This window comes from Capricornis sumatraensis, chromosome 6 (assembly GCF_032405125.1).
Source record: "Capricornis sumatraensis isolate serow.1 chromosome 6, serow.2, whole genome shotgun sequence".
Taxonomy (NCBI): domain Eukaryota; kingdom Metazoa; phylum Chordata; class Mammalia; order Artiodactyla; family Bovidae; genus Capricornis; species Capricornis sumatraensis.
This window is the reverse complement of record NC_091074.1, coordinates 1654326-1670725: the sequence shown is the minus strand read 5'-3', so window position 1 is coordinate 1670725 and position 16400 is coordinate 1654326.

Here is a 16400-nt window from a genome sequence, read left to right as displayed (position 1 = left end):
CCGTTGAAACCAGGGAAAGGATCCCTCATCTCGAGCACCGAGGGGAAAACGGGGCTCCTCTGGATGTGGGCGGGACCATCGTGCTTCCTCTCGAGTGGAGACGGGTATGGCGGTGAACTTCTTGAGTTGCAGCAAGGGTGTGAAAGACCCTTTCGAAGTTCCAGAGGTTTGGTGTCATTAGTCTCCAGAGGCCTCATCGGAAATAGGCCTCATCTCGCCTGGAAGGGAGAACTTCCTGGATTTTCTCGAGTTGCGGCAGGTGTTCTCGAGTTACGACGGGGACCTCAGGGACCCGCCCTGGTGGCCTCCGGAGAGGCCAGTCCCCATGCGAGTTGCTAGGGGGCCTCTCGGGATTCCTCTCCCGTCGATACCGGGGCCAAAAACCTTGTGTGGAGTCAGGGCCGGAACCGAGGATTCCTCTCATGGGCTGACATGGATCTTTGGGTACTTCTGGAGTCTCCCCAGTGGAGTCAGGCCTCGTCTCGAGTGGGGGCATGCACGTGCGCTTTCCTTCCAGGCTGTAGCAGCAATGTCACGCTTCCCATCGCGTGGATCAAAGGATCTGTGGTTTTCCCTCGAGGCTTTCCCTCGAGGCTTTCCCACAGGGCTGTCCCACGTGCCACCGTGGTGTGAGTCGATCCTCGGCGTGAAAGATGAGCCAGTGCAGGGCAAAGAGCTTCCTCTGGAATGGACTGAGACATCTGGGGGACTCTTGGAATGGTGGTACGACCATGGAGTTCCTCTCGCCTTTCCTGTTGAGAGTGCCTCCTCTTGAGATGCGACGGGAACGCCGGGAATTCTTTCCCGTTGAAAGCAGGAAAAGGATCCCTCATCTCGAGCTACGAGGGGGAAACGGGGCTCCTCTGGATGTGGGCGGGACCATCGTGCTTCCTCTCGAGTGGAGACGGGTATGGCGGTGAACTTCTTGAGTTGCAGCAAGGGTGTGAAAGACCCTTTCGAAGTTCCAGAGGTTAGGTGTCATTAGTCTCCAGACGCCTCATCGGAAATAGGCCTCATCTCGCCTGGAAGGGAGAACTTACTGGATTTTCTCGAGTTGCGGCAGGTGTTCTCGAGTTACGACGGGGACCTCAGGGACCCGCCCTGGTGGCCTCAGGAGAGGCCAGTCCCCATGCGAGTTGCTAGGGGGCCTCTCGGGATTCCTCTCCCGTCGATACCGGGGCCAAAAACCTTGTGTGGAGTCAGGGCCGGAACCGAGGATTCCTCTCAGGGGCTGACATGGATCTTTGGGTACTTCTGGAGTCTCCCCAGGGGAGTCAGGCCTCCTCTCGAGTGGGGGCATGCACGTGCACTTTCCTTCCAGGCTGTAGCAGCAATGTCACGCTTCCCGACGCGTGGATCAAAGGATCTGTGGTTTTCCCTCGAGGCTTTCCCACAGGGCTGTCCCACGTGCCACCGTGGTGTGAGTCGATCCTCGGCGTGAAAGATGAGCCAGTGCAGGGCAAAGAGGTTCCTCTGGAATGGACTGAGACATCTGGGGGACTCTTGGAATGGTGGTACGACCATGGAGTTCCTCTCGCCTTTCCTGTTGAGAGTGCCTCCTCTTGAGATGCGACGGGAACGCCGGGAATTCTTTCCCGTTGAAAGCAGGGAAAGGATCCCTCATCTCGAGCTACGAGGGGGAAACGGGGCTCCTCTGGATGTGGGCGGGACCATCGTGCTTCCTCTCGAGTGGAGACGGGTATGGCGGTGAACTTCTTGAGTTGCAGCAAGGGTGTGAAAGACCCTTTCGAAGTTCCAGAGGTTAGGTGTCATTAGTCTCCAGACGCCTCATCGGAAATAGGCCTCATCTCGCCTGGAAGGGAGAACTTCCTGGATTTTCTCGAGTTGCGGCAGGTGTTCTCGAGTTACGACGGGGACCTCAGGGACCCGCCCTGGTGGCCTCAGGAGAGGTCAGTCCCCATGCGAGTTGCTAGGGGGCCTCTCGGGATTCCTCTCCCGTCGTTACTGGGGCCAAAAAGCTTGTGTGGAGTCAGGGCCGGAACCGAGGATTCCTCTCAGGGGCTGACATGGATCTTTGGGTACTTCTGGAGTCTCCCCAGGGGAGTCAGGCCTCGTCTCAAGTGGGGGCATGCACGTGCGCTTTCCTTCCAGGCTGTAGCAGCAATGTCACGCTTCCCGTCGCGTGGATCAAAGGATCTGTGGTTTTCCCTCGAGGCTTTCCCTCGAGGCTTTCCCACAGGGCTGTCCCACGTGCCACCGTGTTGTGAGTCGATCCTCGGCGTGAAAGATGAGCCAGTGGAGGGCAAAGAGGTTCCTCTGGAATGGACTGAGACATCTGGGGGACTCTTGGAATGGTGGTACGACCATGGAGTTCCTCTCGCCTTTCCTGTTGAGAGTGCCTCCTCTTGAGATGCGACGGGAACGCCGGGAATTTTTTCCCGTTGAAAGCAGGGAAAGGATCCCTCATCTCGAGCTACGAGGGGGAAACGGGGCTCCTCTGGATGTGGGCGGGACCATCGTGCTTCCTCTCGAGTGGAGACGGGTATGGCGGTGAACTTCTTGAGTTGCAGCAAGGGTGTGAAAGACCCTTTCGAAGTTCCAGAGGTTTGGTGTCATTAGTCTCCAGAGGCCTCATCGGAAATAGGCCTCATCTCGCCTGGAAGGGAGAAATTCCTAGATTTTCTCGAGTTGCGGCAGGTGTTCTCGAGTTACGACGGGGACCTCAGGGACCCGCCCTGGTGGCCTCAGGAGAGGCCAGTCCCCATGCGAGTTGCTAGGGGGCCTCTCGGGATTCCTCTCCCGTCGATACCGGGGCCAAAAAGCTTGTGTGGAGTCAGGGCCGGAACCGAGGATTCCTCTCAGGGGCTGACATGGATCTTTGGGTACTTCTGGAGTCTCCCCAGGGGAGTCAGGCCTCGTCTCGAGTGGGGGCATGCACGTGCGCTTTCCTTCCAGGCTGTAGCAGCAATGTCACGCTTCCCGTCGCGAGGATCAAAGGATCTGTGGTTTTCCCTCGAGGCTTTCCCTCGAGGCTTTCCCACAGGGCTGTCCCACGTGCCACCGTGTTGTGAGTCGATCCTCGGCGTGAAAGATGAGCCAGTGCAGGGCAAAGAGGTTCCTCTGGAATGGACTGAGACATCTGGGTGACTCTTGGAATGGTGGTACGACCATGGAGTTCCTCTCGCCTTTCCTGTTGAGAGTGCCTCCTCTTGAGATGCGACGGGAACGCCGGGAATTCTTTCCCGTTGAAACCAGGGAAAGGATCCCGCATCTCGAGCTACGAGGGGGAAACGGGGCTCCTCTGGATGTGGGCGGGACCATCGTGCTTCCTCTCGAGTGGAGACGGGTATGGCGGTGAACTTCTTGAGTTGCAGCAAGGGTGTGAAAGACCCTTTCGAAGTTCCAGAGGTTTGGTGTCATTAGTCTCCAGAGGCCTCATCGGAAATAGGCCTCATCTCGCCTGGAAGGGAGAACTTCCTGGATTTTCTCGAGTTGCGGCAGGTGTTCTCGAATTACGACGGGGACCTCAGGGACCCGCCCTGGTGGCCTCCGGAGAGGCCAGTCCCCATGCGAGTTGCTAGGGGGCCTCTCGGGATTCCTCTCCCGTCGATACCGGGGCCAAAAACCTTGTGTGGAGTCAGGGCCGGAACCGAGGATTCCTCTCAGGGGCTGACATGGATCTTTGGGTACTTCTGGAGTCACCCCAGTGGAGTCAGGCCTCGTCTCGAGTAGGGGCATGCACGTGCGCTTTCCTTTCAGGCTGTAGCAGCAATGTCAAGCTTCCCGTCACGTGGATCAAAGGATCTGTGGTTTTCCCTCGAGGCTTTCCCTCGAGGCTTTCCCACAGGGCTGTCCCACGTGCCACCGTGGTGTGAGTCGATCTTCGGCGTGAAAGATGAGCCAGTGCAGGGCAAAGAGGTTCCTCTGGAATGGACTGAGACATCTGGGGGACTCTTGGAATGGTGGTACGACCATGGAGTTCCTCTCGCCTTTCCTGTTGAGAGTGCCTCCTCTTGAGATGCGACGGGAACGCCGGGAATTCTTTCCCGTTGAAAGCAGGGAAAGGATCCCTCATCTCGAGCTACGAGGGGGAAACGGGGCTCCTCTGGATGTGGGCGGGACCATCGTGCTTCCTCTCGAGTGGAGACCGGTATGGCGGTGAACTTCTTGAGTTGCAGCAAGGGTGTGAAAGACCCTTTCGAAGTTCCAGAGGTTAGGTGTCATTAGTCTCCAGAGGCCTCATCGGAAATAGGCCTCATCTCGCCTGGAAGGGAGAACTTCCTGGATTTTCTCGAGTTGCGACAGGTGTTCTCGAGTTACGACGGGGACCTCAGGGACCCGCCCTGGTGGCCTCAGGAGAGGCCAGTCCCTAGGCGAGTTGCTAGGGGGCCTCTCGGGATTCCTCTCCCGTTGATACCGGGGCCAAAAACCTTGTGTGGAGTCAAGGCCGGAACCGAGGACTCCTCTCAGGGGCTGACATGGATCTTTGGGTACTTGTGGAGTCTCCCCAGGGGAGTCAGGCCTCGTTTCGAGTGGGGGCATGCACGTGCGCTTTCCTTCCAGGCTGTAGCAGCAATGTCACGCTTCCCGTCGCGTGGATCAAAGGATCTGTGGTTTTCCCTCGAGGCTTTCCCTCGAGCCTTTCCCACAGGGCTGTCCCACGTGCCACCGTGGTGTGAGTCGATCCTCGGCGTGAAAGATGAGCCAGTGCAGGGCAAAGAGGTTCCTCTGGAATGGACTGAGATATCTGGGGGACTCTTGGAATGGTGGTACGACCATGGAGTTCCTCTCGCCTTTCCTGTTGAGAGTGCCTCCTCCTGAGATGAGACGGGAACGCCGGGAATTCTTTCCCGTTGAAAGCAGGGAAAGGATCCCTCATCTCGAGCTAAGAGGGGGAAACGGGGCTCCTCTGGATGTGGGCGGGACCATCGTGCTTCCTCTCTAGTGGAGACGGGTATGGCGGTGAACTTCTTGAGTTGCAGCAAGGGTGTGAAAGACCCTTTCGAAGTTCCAGAGGTTTGGTGTCATTAGCCTCCAGAGGCCTCATCGGAAATAGGCCTCATCTCGCCTGGAAGGGAGAACTTCCTGGATTTTCTCGAGTTGCGGCAGGTGTTCTCGAGTTACGACGGGGACCTCAGGGACCCGCCCTGGTGGCCTCCGGAGAGGCCAGTCCCCATGCGAGTTGCTAGGGGGCCTCTCGGGATTCCTCTCCCGTCGATACCGGGGCCAAAAACCTTGTGTGGAGTCAGGGCCGGAACCGAGGATTCCTCTCAGGGGCTGACATGGATCTTTGGGTACTTCTGGAGTCTCCCCAGTGGAGTCAGGCCTCGTCTCGAGTGGGGGCATGCACGTGCGCTTTCCTTCCAGGCTGTAGCAGCAATGTCACGCTTCCCGTCGCGTGGATCAAAGGATCTGTGGTTTTCCTTCGAGGCTTTCCTTCGAGGCTTTCCCACAGGGCTGTCCCACGTGCCACCGTGGTGTGAGTCGATGCTGGCGTGAAAGATGAGCCAGTGCAGGGCAAAGAGGTTCCTCTGGAATGGACTGAGACATCTGGGGGACTCTTGGAATGGTGGTACGACCATGGAGTTCCTCTCGCCTTTCCTGTTGAGAGTGCCTCCTCTTGAGATGCGACGGGAACGCCGGGAATTCTTTCCCGTTGAAAGCAGGGAAAGGATCCCTCATCTCGAGCTACGAGGGGGAAACGGGGCTCCTCTGGATGTGGGCGGGACCATCGTGCTTCCTCTCGAGTGGAGACGGGTATGGCGGTGAACTTCTTGAGATGCAGCAAGGGTGTGAAAGACCCTTTCGAAGTTCCAGAGGTTAGGTGTCATTAGTCTCCAGACGCCTCATCGGAAATAGGCCTCATCTCGCCTGGAAGGGAGAACTTCCTGGATTTTCTCGAGTTGCGGCAGGTGTTCTCGAGTTACGACGGGGACCTCAGGGACCCGCCCTGGTGGCCTCAGGAGAGGCCAGTCCCTAGGCGAGTTGCTAGGGGGCCTCTCGGGATTCCTCTCCCGTTGATACCGGGGCCAAAAAGCTTGTGTGGAGTCAGGGCCGGAACCGAGGATTCCTCTCAGGGGCTGACATGGATCTTTGGGTACTTCTGGAGTCTCCCCAGGGGAGTCAGGCCTCGTCTCGAGTGGGGGCATGCACGTGCGCTTTCCTTCCAGGCTGTAGCAGCAATGTCACGCTTCCCGTCGCGTGGATCAAAGGATCTGTGGTTTTCCCTCGAGGCTTTCCCTCGAGGCTTTCCCACAGGGCTGTCCCACGTGCCACCGTGGTGTGAGTCAATCCTGGGCGTGAAAGATGAGCCAGTGCAGGGCAAAGAGGTTCCTCTGGAATGGACTGAGACATCTGGGGGACTCTTGGAATGGTGGTATGACCATGGAGTTCCTCTCGCCTTTCCTGTTGAGAGTGCCTCCTCTTGAGATGCGACGGGAACGCCGGGAATTCTTTCCCGTTGAAAGCAGGGAAAGGATCCCTCATCTCGAGCTACGAGGGGGAAACGGGGCTCCTCTGGATGTGGGCGGGACCATCGTGCTTCCTCTCGAGTGGAGACGGGTATGGCGGTGAACTTCTTGAGTTGCAGCAAGGGTGTGAAAGACCCTTTCGAAGTTCCAGAGGTTAGGTGTCATTAGTCTCCAGACGCCTCATCGGAAATAGGCCTCATCTCGCCTGGAAGGGAGAACTTCCTGGATTTTCTCGAGTTGCGGCAGGTGTTCTCGAGTTACGACGGGGACCTCAGGGACCCGCCCTGGTGGCCTCAGGAGAGGGCAGTCCTCAAGCGAGTTGCTAGGGGGCCTCTCGGGATTCCTCTCCCGTCGATACCGGGGCCAAAAACCTTGTGTGGAGTCAGGGCCGGAACCGAGGATTCCTCTCAGGGGCTGACATGGATCTTTGGGTACTTCTGGAGTCTCCCCAGGGGAGTCAGGCCTCGTCTCGAGTGGGGGCATGCACGTGCACTTTCCTTCCAGGCTGTAGCAGCAATGTCACGCTTCCCGTCGCGTGGATCAAAGGATCTGTGGTTTTCCCTCGAGGCTTTCCCACAGGGCTGTCCCACGTGCCACCGTGGTGTGAGTCGATCCTCGGCGTGAAAGATGAGCCAGTGCAGGGCAAAGAGGTTCCTCTGGAATGGACTGAGACATCTGGGGGACTCTTGGAATGGTGGTACGACCATGGAGTTCCTCTCGCCTTTCCTGTTGAGAGTGCCTCCTCTTGAGATGCGACAGGAACGCCGGGAATTCTTTCCCGTTGAAACCAGGGAAAGGATCCCTCATCTCGAGCACCGAGGGGAAAACGGGGCTCCTCTGGATGTGGGCGGGACCATCGTGCTTCCTCTCTAGTGGAGACAGGTATGTCGGTGAACTTCTTGAGTTGCAGCAAGGGTGTGAAAGACCCTTTCGAAGTTCCAGAGGTTTGGTGTCATTAGCCTCCAGAGGCCTCATCGGAAATAGGCCTCATCTCGCCTGGAAGGGAGAACTTCCTGGATTTTCTCGAGTTGCGGCAGGTGTTCTCGAGTTACGACGGGGACCTCAGGGACCCGCCCTGGTGGCCTCCGGAGAGGCCAGTCCCCATGCGAGTTGCTAGGGGGCCTCTCGGGATTCCTCTCCCGTCGATACCGGGGCCAAAAACCTTGTGTGGAGTCAGGGCCGGAACCGAGGATTCCTCTCAGGGGCTGACATGGATCTTTGGGTACTTCTGGAGTCTCCCCAGTGGAGTCAGGCCTCGTCTCGAGTGGGGGCATGCACGTGCGCTTTCCTTCCAGGCTGTAGCAGCAATGTCACGCTTCCCGTCGCGTGGATCAAAGGATCTGTGGTTTTCCTTCGAGGCTTTCCTTCGAGGCTTTCCCACAGGGCTGTCCCACGTGCCACCGTGGTGTGAGTCGATCCTCGGCGTGAAAGATGACCCAGTGCAGGGCAAAGAGCTTCCTCTGGAATGGACTGAGACATCTGGGGGACTCTTGGAATGGTGGTATGACCATGGAGTTCCTCTCGCCTTTCCTGTTGAGAGTGCCTCCTCTTGAGATGCGACGGGAACGCCGGGAATTCTTTCCCGTTGAAAGCAGGAAAAGGATCCCTCATCTCGAGCTACGAGGGGGAAACGGGGTTCCTCTGGATGTGGGCGGGACCATCGTGCTTCCTCTCGAGTGGAGACGGGTATGGCGGTGAACTTCTTGAGTTGCAGCAAGGGTGTGAAAGACCCTTTCGAAGTTCCAGAGGTTAGGTGTCATTAGTCTCCAGACGCCTCATCGGAAATAGGCCTCATCTCGCCTGGAAGGGAGAACTTCCTGGATTTTCTCGAGTTGCGGCAGGTGTTCTCGAGTTACGACGGGGACCTCAGGGACCCGCCCTGGTGGCCTCAGGAGAGGGCAGTCCCCAAGCGAGTTGCTAGGGGGCCTCTCGGGATTCCTCTCCCGTCGATACCGGGGCCAAAAACCTTGTGTGGAGTCAGGGCCGGAACCGAGGATTCCTCTTAGGGGCTGACATGGATCTTTGGGTACTTCTGGAGTCTCCCCAGGGGAGTCAGGCCTCGTCTCGAGTGGGGGCATGCACGTGCACTTTCCTTCCAGGCTGTAGCAGCAATGTCACGCTTCCCGTCGCGTGGATCAAAGGATCTGTGGTTTTCCCTCGAGGCTTTCCCACAGGGCTGTCCCACGTGCCACCGTGGTGTGAGTCGATCCTCGGCGTGAAAGATGAGCCAGTGCAGGGCAAAGAGGTTCCTCTGGAATGGACTGAGACATCTGGTTGACTCTTGGAATGGTGGTACGACCATGGAGTTCCTCTCGCCTTTCCTGTTGAGAGTGCCTCCTCTTGAGATGCGACGGGAACGCCGGGAATTCTTTCCCGTTGAAAGCAGGGAAAGGATCCCTCATCTCGAGCTACGAGGGGGAAACGGGGCTCCTCTGGATGTGGGCGGGACCATCGTGCTTCCTCTCGAGTGGAGACGGGTATGGCGGTGAACTTCTTGAGTTGCAGCAAGGGTGTGAAAGACCCTTTCGAAGTTCCAGAGGTTAGGTGTCATTAGTCTCCAGACGCCTCATCGGAAATAGGCCTCATCTCGCCTGGAAGGGAGAACTTCCTGGATTTTCTCGAGTTGCGGCAGGTGTTCTCGAGTTACGACGGGGACCTCAGGGACCCGCCCTGGTGGCCTCAGGAGAGGTCAGTCCCCATGCGAGTTGCTAGGGGGCCTCTCGGGATTCCTCTCCCGTCGATACCGGGGCCAAAAAGCTTGTGTGGAGTCAGGGCCGGAACCGAGGATTCCTCTCAGGGGCTGACATGGATCTTTGGGTACTTCTGGAGTCTCCCCAGGGGAGTCAGGCCTCGTCTCAAGTGGGGGCATGCACGTGCGCTTTCCTTCCAGGCTGTAGCAGCAATGGCACGCTTTCCGTCGCGTGGATCAAAGGATCTGTGGTTTTCCCTCGAGGCTTTCCCTCGAGGCTTTCCCACAGGGCTGTCCCACGTGCCACCGTGTTGTGAGTCGATCCTCGGCGTGAAAGATGAGCCAGTGCAGGGCAAAGAGGTTCCTCTGGAATGGACTGAGACATCTGGGGGACTCTTGGAATGGTGGTACGACCATGGAGTTCCTCTCGCCTTTCCTGTTGAGAGTGCCTCCCCTTGAGATGCGACGGGAACGCCGGGAATTCTTACCCGTTGAAAGCAGGGAAAGGATCCCTCATCTCGAGGTACGAGGGGGAAACGGGGCTCCTCTGGATGTGGGCGGGACCATCGTGCTTCCTCTCGAGTGGAGACGGGTATGGCGGTGAACTTCTTGAGTTGCAGCAAGGGTGTGGAAGACCCTTTCGAAGTTCCAGAGGTTTGGTGTCATTAGTCTCCAGAGGCCTCATCGGAAATAGGCCTCATCTCGCCTGGAAGGGAGAACTTCCTGGATTTTCTCGAGTTGCGGCAGGTGTTCTCGAGTTACGACGGGGACCTCAGGGACCCGCCCTGGTGGCCTCAGGAGAGGCCAGTCCCCATGCGAGTTGCTAGGGGGCCTCTCGGGATTCCTCTCCCGTCGATACCGGGGCCAAAAAGCTTGTGTGGAGTCAGGGCCGGAACCGAGGATTCCTCTCAGGGGCTGACATGGATCTTTGGGTACTTCTGGAGTCTCCCCAGGGGAGTCAGGCCTCGTCTCGAGTGGGGGCATGCACGTGCGCTTTCCTTCCAGGCTGTAGCAGCAATGTCACGCTTCCCGTCGCATGGATCAAAGGATCTGTGGTTTTCCCTCGAGGCTTTCCCTCGAGGCTTTCCCACAGGGCTGTCCCACGTGCCACCGTGGTGTGAGTCGATCCTCGGCGTGAAAGATGAGCCAGTGCAGGGCAAAGAGGTTCCTCTAGAATGGACTGAGACATCTGGGGGACTCTTGGAATGGTGGTACGACCATGGAGTTCCTCTCGCCTTTCCTGTTGAGAGTGCCTCCTCTTGAGATGCGACGGGAACGCCGGGAATTCTTTCCCGTTGAAACCAGGGAAAGGATCCCGCATCTCGAGCTACGAGGGGGAAACGGGGCTCCTCTGGATGTGGGCGGGACCATCGTGCTTCCTCTCGAGTGGAGACGGGTATGGCGGTGAACTTCTTGAGTTGCAGCAAGGGTGTGAAAGACCCTTTCGAAGTTCCAGAGGTTTGGTGTCATTAGTCTCTAGAGGCCTCATCGGAAATAGGCCTCATCTCGCCTGGAAGGGAGAACTTCCTGGATTTTCTCGAGTTGTGGCAGGTGTTCTCGAATTACGACGGGGACCTCAGGGACCCGCCCTGGTGGCCTCCGGAGAGGCCAGTCCCCATGCGAGTTGCTAGGGGGCCTCTCGGGATTCCTCTCCCGTCGATACCGGGGCCAAAAACCTTGTGTGGAGTCAGGGCCGGAACCGAGGATTCCTCTCAGGGGCTGACATGGATCTTTGGGTACTTCTGGAGTCACCCCAGTGGAGTCAGGCCTCGTCTCGAGTAGGGGCATGCACGTGCGCTTTCCTTTCAGGCTGTAGCAGCAATGTCACGCTTCCCGTCACGTGGATCAAAGGATCTGTGGTTTTCCCTCGAGGCTTTCCCTCGAGGCTTTCCCACAGGGCTGTCCCACGTGCCACCGTGGTGTGAGTCGATCCTCGGCGTGAAAGATGAGCCAGTGCAGGGCAAAGAGGTTCCTCTGGAATGGACTGAGACATCTGGGGGACTCTTGGAATGGTGGTACGACCATGGAGTTCCTCTCGCCTTTCCTGTTGAGAGTGCCTCCTCTTGAGATGCGACGGGAACGCCGGGAATTCTTTCCCGTTGAAAGCAGGGAAAGGATCCCTCATCTCGAGCTACGAGGGGGAAACGGGGCTCCTCTGGATGTGGGCGGGACCATCGTGCTTCCTCTCGAGTGGAGACGGGTATGGCGGTGAACTTCTTGAGTTGCAGCAAGGGTGTGAAAGACCCTTTCGAAGTTCCAGAGGTTAGGTGTCATTAGTCTCCAGAGGCCTCATCGGAAATAGGCCTCATCTCGCCTGGAAGGGAGAACTTCCTGGATTTTCTCGAGTTGCGGCAGGTGTTCTCGAGTTACGACGGGGACCTCAGGGACCCGCCCTGGTGGCCTCAGGAGAGGCCAGTCCCTAGGCGAGTTGCTAGGGGGCCTCTTGGGATTCCTCTCCCGTTGATACCGGGGCCAAAAACCTTGTGTGGAGACAAGGCCGGAACCGAGGATTCCTCTCAGGGGCTGACATGGATCTTTGGGTACTTGTGGAGTCTCCCCAGGGGAGTCAGGCCTCGTCTCGAGTGGGGGCATGCACGTGCGCTTTCCTTCCAGGCTCTAGCAGCAATGTCACGCTTCCCGTCGCGTGGATCAAAGGATCTGTGGTTTTCCCTCGAGGCTTTCCCTCGAGCCTTTGCCACAGGGCTGTCCCACGTGCCACCGTGGTGTGAGTCGATCCTCGGCGTGAAAGATGAGCCAGTGCAGGGCAAAGAGGTTCCTCTGGAATGGACTGAGACATCTGGGGGACTCTTGGAATGGTGGTACGACCATGGAGTTCCTCTCGCCTTTCCTGTTGAGAGTGCCTCCTCTTGAGATGCGACGGGAACGCCGGGAATTCTTTCCCATTGAAAGCAGGGAAAGGATCCCTCATCTCGAGCTAAGAGGGGGAAACGGGGCTCCTCTGGATGTGGGCGGGACCATCGTGCTTCCTCTCTAGTGGAGACGGGTATGGTGGTGAACTTCTTGAGTTGCAGCAAGGGTGTGAAAGACCCTTTCGAAGTTCCAGAGGTTAGGTGTCATTAGTCTCCAGAGGCCTCATCGGAAATAGGCCTCATCTCGCCTGGAAGGGAGAACTTCCTGGATTTTCTCGAGTTGCGGCAGGTGTTCTCGAGTTACGACGGGGACCTCAGGGACCCGCCCTGGTGGCCTCAGGAGAGGCCAGTCCCTATGCGAGTTGCTAGGGGGCCTCTCGGGATTCCTCTCCCGTCGATACCGGGGCCAAAATCCTTGTGTGGAGTCAGGGCCGGAACCGAGGATTCCTCTCAGGGGCTGACATGGATCTTTGGGTACTTCTGGAGTCTCCCCAGGGGAGTCAGGCCTCGTCTCGAGTGGGGGCATGCACGTGCACTTTCCTTCCAGGCTGTAGCAGCAATGTCACGCTTCCCGTCGCGTGGATCAAAGGATCTGTGGTTTTCCCTCGAGGCTTTCCCACAGGGCTGTCCCACGTGCCACCGTGGTGTAAGTCGATCCTCGGCGTGAAAGATGAGCCAGTGCAGGGCAAAGAGGTTCCTCTGGAATGGACTGAGACATCTGGGGGACTCTTGGAATGGTGGTACGACCATGGAGTTCCTCTCGCCTTTCCTGTTGAGACTGCCTCCTCTTGAGATGCGACGGGAACGCCGGGAATTCTTTCCCGTTTAAAGCAGGGAAAGGATCCCTCATCTCGAGCTATGAGGGGGAAACGGGGCTCCTCTGGATGTGGGCGGGACCATCGTGCTTCCTCTCGAGTGGAGACGGGTATGGCGGTGAACTTCTTGAGTTGCAGCAAGGGTGTGAAAGACCCTTTCGAAGTTCCAGAGGTTAGGTGTCATTAGTCTCCAGAGGCCTCATCGGAAATAGGCCTCATCTCGCCTGGAAGGGAGAACTTCCTGGATTTTCTCGAGTTGCGGCAGGTGTTCTCGAGTTACGACGGGGACCTCAGGGACCCGCCCTGGTGGCCTCAGGAGAGGCCAGTCCCTAGGCGAGTTGCTAGGGGGCCTCTTGGGATTCCTCTCCCGTTGATACCGGGGCCAAAAACCTTGTGTGGAGACAAGGCCGGAACCGAGGATTCCTCTCAGGGGCTGACATGGATCTTTGGGTACTTGTGGAGTCTCCCCAGGGGAGTCAGGCCTCGTCTCGAGTGGGGGCATGCACGTGCGCTTTCCTTCCAGGCTCTAGCAGCAATGTCACGCTTCCCGTCGCGTGGATCAAAACATCTGTGGTTTTCCCTCGAGGCTTTCCCTCGAGCCTTTGCCACAGGGCTGTCCCACGTGCCACCGTGGTGTGAGTCGATCCTCGGCGTGAAAGATGAGCCAGTGCAGGGCAAAGAGGTTCCTCTGGAATGGACTGAGACATCTGGGGGACTCTTGGAATGGTGGTACGACCATGGAGTTCCTCTCGCCTTTCCTGTTGAGAGTGCCTCCTCTTGAGATGCGACGGGAACGCCGGGAATTCTTTCCCATTGAAAGCAGGGAAAGGATCCCTCATCTCGAGCTAAGAGGGGGAAACGGGGCTCCTCTGGATGTGGGCGGGACCATCGTGCTTCCTCTCTAGTGGAGACGGGTATGGTGGTGAACTTCTTGAGTTGCAGCAAGGGTGTGAAAGACCCTTTCGAAGTTCCAGAGGTTAGGTGTCATTAGTCTCCAGAGGCCTCATCGGAAATAGGCCTCATCTCGCCTGGAAGGGAGAACTTCCTGGATTTTCTCGAGTTGCGGCAGGTGTTCTCGAGTTACGACGGGGACCTCAGGGACCCGCCCTGGTGGCCTCAGGAGAGGCCAGTCCCTATGCGAGTTGCTAGGGGGCCTCTCGGGATTCCTCTCCCGTCGATACCGGGGCCAAAATCCTTGTGTGGAGTCAGGGCCGGAACCGAGGATTCCTCTCAGGGGCTGACATGGATCTTTGGGTACTTCTGGAGTCTCCCCAGGGGAGTCAGGCCTCGTCTCGAGTGGGGGCATGCACGTGCACTTTCCTTCCAGGCTGTAGCAGCAATGTCACGCTTCCCGTCGCGTGGATCAAAGGATCTGTGGTTTTCCCTCGAGGCTTTCCCACAGGGCTGTCCCACGTGCCACCGTGGTGTAAGTCGATCCTCGGCGTGAAAGATGAGCCAGTGCAGGGCAAAGAGGTTCCTCTGGAATGGACTGAGACATCTGGGGGACTCTTGGAATGGTGGTACGACCATGGAGTTCCTCTCGCCTTTCCTGTTGAGACTGCCTCCTCTTGAGATGCGACGGGAACGCCGGGAATTCTTTCCCGTTTAAAGCAGGGAAAGGATCCCTCATCTCGAGCTATGAGGGGGAAACGGGGCTCCTCTGGATGTGGGCGGGACCATCGTGCTTCCTCTCGAGTGGAGACGGGTATGGCGGTGAACTTCTTCAGTCGCAGCAAGGGTGTGAAAGACCCTTTCGAAGTTCCAGAGGTTAGGTGTCATTAGTCTCCAGACGCCTCATCGGAAATAGGCCTCATCTCGCCTGGAAGGGAGAACTTCCTGGATTTTCTCGAGTTGCGGCAGGTGTTCTCGAGTTACAACAGGGACCTCAGGGAGCCGCCCTGGTGGCCTCAGGAGAGGCCAGTCCCCATGCGAGTTGCTAGGGGGCCTCTCGGGATTCCTCTCCCGTCGATACCGGGGCCAAAAACCTTGTGTGGAGTCAGGGCCGGAACCGAGGATGCCTCTCAGGGGCTGACATGGATCTTTGGGTACTTCTGGAGTCTCCCCAGGGGAGTCAGGCCTCGTCTCGAGTGGGGGCATGCACGTGCGCTTCCTTCCAGGCTTTAGCAGCAATGTCACGCTTCCCGTCGCGTGGATCAAAGGATCTGTGGTTTTCCCTCGAGGCTTTCCCTCGAGGCTTTCCCACAGGGCTGTCCCACGTGGCACCGTGGTGTGAGTCGATCCTCGGCGTGAAAGATGAGCCAGTGCAGGGCAAAGAGGTTCCTCTGGAATGGACTGAGACATCTGGGGGACTCTTGGAATGGTGGTACGACCATGGAGTTCCTCTCGCCTTTCCTGTTGAGAGTGCCTCCTCTTGAGATGCGACGGGAACGCCGGGAATTCTTTCCCGTTGAAAGCAGGGAAAGGATCCCTCATCTCGAGCTACGAGGGGGAAACGGGGCTCCTCTGGATGTGGGCGGGACCATCGTGCTTCCTCTCGAGTGGAGACGGGTATGGCGGTGAACTTCTTGAGTTGCAGCAAGGGTGTGAAAGACCCTTTCGAAGTTCCAGAGGTTTGGTGTCATTAGTCTCCAGAGGCCTCATCGGAAATAGGCCTCATCTCGCCTGGAAGGGAGAACTTCCTGGATTTTCTCGAGTTGCGGCAGGTGTTCTCGAGTTACGACGGGGACCTCAGGGACCCGCCCTGGTGGCCTCAGGAGAGGCCAGTCCCCATGCTAGTTGCTAGGGGGTCTCTCGGGATTCCTCTCCCGTCGATACCGGGGCCAAAAAGCTTGTGTGGAGTCAGGGCCGGAACCGAGGATTCCTCTCAGGGGCTGACATGGATCTCTGGGTACTTCTGGAGTCTCCCCAGGGGAGTCAGGCCTCGTCTCGAGTGGGGGCATGCTCGTGCGCTTTCCTTCCAGGCTGTAGCAGCAATGTCACGCTTCCCGTCGCGTGGATCAAAGGATCTGTGGTTTTCCCTCGAGGCTTTCCCACAGGGCTGTCCCACGTGCCACCGTGTTGTGAGTCGATCCTCGGCGTGAAAGATGAGCCAGTGCAGGGCAAAGAGGTTCCTCTGGAATGGACTGAGACATCTGGGGGACTCTTGGAATGGTGGTACGACCATGGAGTTCCTCTCGCCTTTCCTGTTGAGAGTGCCTCCTCTTGAGATGCGACGGGAACGCCGGGAATTCTTTCCCGTTGAAAGCAGGGAAAGGATCCCTCATCTCGAGCTACGAGGGGGAAACGGGGCTCCTCTGGATGTGGGCGGGACCATCGTGCTTCCTCTCGAGTGGAGACGGGTATGGCGGTGAACTTCTTGAGTTGCAGCAAGGGTGTGAAAGACCCTTTCGAAGTTCCAGAGGTTTGGTGTCATTAGTCTCCAGAGGCCTCATCGGAAATAGGCCTCATCTCGCCTGGAAGGGAGAACTTCCTGGATTTTCTCGAGTTGTGGCAGGTGTTCTCGAGTTACGACGGGGACCTCAGGGACCCGCCCTGGTGGCCTCAGGAGAGGCCAGTCCCCATGCGAGTTGCTAGGGGGCCTCTCGGGATTCCTCTCCCGTCGATACCGGGGCCAAAAACCTTGTGTGGAGTCAGG